The sequence below is a fragment of the Aplysia californica genome, unplaced genomic scaffold (assembly GCF_000002075.1).
Source record: "Aplysia californica isolate F4 #8 unplaced genomic scaffold, AplCal3.0 scaffold00209, whole genome shotgun sequence".
NCBI lineage: Eukaryota > Metazoa > Mollusca > Gastropoda > Aplysiida > Aplysiidae > Aplysia > Aplysia californica.
In genome coordinates, this window is record NW_004797479.1 from 221331 (window position 1) to 224667 (window position 3337).

Genomic DNA, 3337 nt, shown 5'->3' on the forward strand with positions numbered 1-3337 from the left:
GGGAAAGGAGGGGGCACCAAGGGAGGATGGCAAAGTTGTTTAGGTGGAGGGCGTGGGGGAAAAGAGGGTATGGTACCGTTGAGGGGATCGGTAAAGAAGCGGGGGGAGATAGAAGGCGAAAAAGAGACAGTGGAGTGAGGGCGGGGTCGGGGTGGGGAGAAACAAGCCATATCATAATCCACACTTACGTCTGTCTCTCAAACACGTTAATCAATAGTTTGTTCGCGCAACATTTAACACAATTAACTCAAGGCGTGTCTGTTTACTACACAACCTTTCTGCTTCAAAACGTCCACCCTCATGCCTTCGCTGGTGCTGGGCTCTCTTTTGGCTCCGCTGGCATCATTTTGTACTAGGGAGCGGATGTACTTTGCCCAAATCCGAAATGGGGTGTACTTGAACATAAGCTAGGGATGGGGGTGGGTGGGTGGGATGGAGAGGGGGTGGGTGCGTCAAATTTACTTGAAACATAAGCTGACCACTGATTTGCAATGTTGTATTTTCAAGACAGAGAGACAAATGCAGAGTTCAGCGCAGTACTGGCTGGCCAGAGGATTACTACTAGGCTTCAGTAAACATCACAAAAGAGTTGTATTCATGACGTACGTGCACCATAGACATGTACTGAAGCTTTACATATTGTACAACCCCGCTGTCGAACTTTCACTGAAAAGTTAGTTTGCGCATGCAGTAAACAGAATCTTACATATTATTGTCGCCCTTGTTATAAAAACGGCTAACCCTTTAAATACCAAACTTAGTTGTGTTTCTTTTAATTTGATGAATCGATTGTATTTTCCATTTATATTATGCTTAGTTAAAAACAGGTCTAAATTAAATTTCGACTTGAATGAACCGCTGGCAAAGATTTGTAAGAAGTAAAGACAGCTGCCAGGCTGTTATGTGATGGAACCATTTAATTATATCCGTTTTTGCTTCTGTACAATTTACCCCACTGAGATTAGCCAGTATTTTTCAACGTGCAACTAGATCTATATTATATTCGTGTAATCTCGTTTTGCCTTTGTGTAATCATGGATCGCTGTTCATTTCTGTGCCCGAATCCTTTATAAAGCAAATACAAATCGTCAAAAGGCTAAAAATAAAAAAACGCCCCCCCCCCCCCAAAAAAAAAGAAAAAGAAAATAAAAGAAACAGAAAACCCCTCCACAATAAATAAAAGCTAAAACAAAACAAAACAATACCCCATTATTCTGGTTTCCCCCAGTCACCCATCTATAATTATGATTTATATTATGATAGTTTAACAGTGTTCATTTTGCGTCATTGTTAGAAGAAGCCATGCGAAGCATTCAATGTAACTAAGAACACAACGGAGTTAAATTTTCATGAATTTGAGCTTAGGAACGCTGATAGTATTATATCGTAACAATAGATCAACTCTTTTAATTGAATCCTTGGTTTCCTACTCCACTGTTTAAACTTGTGTTCAGTATAAGTTTACTGCTGCACAGATTATCGCATACGAGAAACCCTAAAGTGTTTCTGACTTACTGATGACGGTTTGTACCCTTTTGTATCGTTATAAAGCACAGAACACTGGCATGCCTAATGCCGAAGTGTAAAAACTTAATACAACAATGTGCTGTGTTCTCAAGTGAGTCAGGCTGTAGCAGTTTCAAAAGCATATTGTGTAGACAGGATATATTTTAGACTAATAAATAGAACGGTGGAGATTGGAAGGGGAGGGGGGGATTTATTCGGGGCGGCGGTATTACGCATAATTTTATTACTATTTGTATTTGAGTGTAAATGTGTGTGTGTGTGTGTGTGTGTGTGTGTGTGTGTGTGTGTGTGTGTGTGTGAGTGTGTGTGTGCGCGCGCGCGCGCGATGTATTCCAGTCAAACCTGATTTAACAGCCCCCCTGTTCAAGGCAATTACCAGTACAAATTTTAAAGACTACCCCCACTTCCCCTCTTGCGTTTTTTTTTCTTTTTAAAAGATTATAATGACGTCCGCCTGTCAATCACCTAATTAAAAAAAGCACCTGGACATGGATAGCTGGTACCTCTATAAATAAATTATTGATGGTCAAGATGGCTACTTGGCTTAAACAGCACCTGGACATGGATGGCTGGTGCCTCTACAAATAAATCATTGATGGTCAAGATGGTTACATTTGGAAAGTAACGTATGAATGATAGCAATATATAACAGGGGGTGGGTGAGAAGAAATGGAAAGGGGGGGAGCAATTACAGCGAATTAAAGGGGATTTCCAGATTGAGAACCATGGATACAGGGTGCATGGAAGTGGAACCAAATTAAACAAAAGAATACTAATCCACAGACAGGAAAAAGAGACTAAAACAGCACCAGGACATGGATGGCTGGTGCCTCTGTAAATGAATAAATTATTGACGGTCACGATGTACCTCTTGGACAATTTCTACTAAATATATACACACATAGATGAATACATACATACTTATTGCATGGTATCATCATCATTGAGTGCCAGATCTGTGACAGACATCGGCGATCATGGTTCCTCATTCATTTCTTTGCTCGGATGCTCTCAAAAAAGCTACGTTTCCCTGATCTTTCCCTGTTACCCATTTGTTTAGGTTCCCTAAGTATGTTGTTCTGGGCCGACCCCTGCCTCGTTTGCCCTCAATTTTGCCAGTGAGAACTATTGGTTCAAGACCCTTATGTCTATTTATGCATCCCTAAAACTGCATTTGTCGTTTCCTGATTGTTTTTCACCCGTGGGCTTCATCAAGCACTACCTCTTTTTATTTATTTTCCTTCCACGATACCCTTCGCTGTCTCCTAAGAAACCACATTTCTGTTGCTTCTATTACATGATATATTAAACACATATTATGCATTTGACCATAACGTTTTAAAAGTTCAGTTTCATTCTGTGCATCACAATGAACCATAATTAGAAAGGGTTTAGTCAGGGGAAAAAAAGAAAAGGAGGGGGGAAGGGGGGCGGAGGAGTGACTGAACACACCATTATTGGGTTGAAGAAATTCATTTCGTTGTTAAGAGCTAGTCTCCAGATGTTTCTTTTTGTCGCAGATGTTATGTAACACACACAGAACAGGGTAACTGCCTTACAATTCCCTGTTTTTATAGTGGTCTGACTACCTATGACAAAGAGACAGCTGGGGCGGAGCAAGAATCCATAGGCCCGTGAGGGCGAGGGGTCGATGAGAGAGTCAGAGCACAGCTTGGCGGGGAGATTGTAATATTGAGTGTGTGATTTTCCTTCTTTGTGGTATGTTGTGGTGTGTGTGTGTGTGTGTGTTTGTGTGTGTGTGTGTGTGTCTGTGTGTGTGTGTGTGAGTATATGTGTGTATGTGTGTGTG

General features: G+C 41.2%; 1 protein-coding gene across 1 annotated transcript in view; it reads right to left on the minus strand.

Annotated features, from left to right (window-relative positions):
• Positions 1–3337, minus strand: part of LOC101845242 — a gene marked incomplete in the record, with an annotated part of 32778 nt that overhangs the window by 22551 nt on the left and 6890 nt on the right.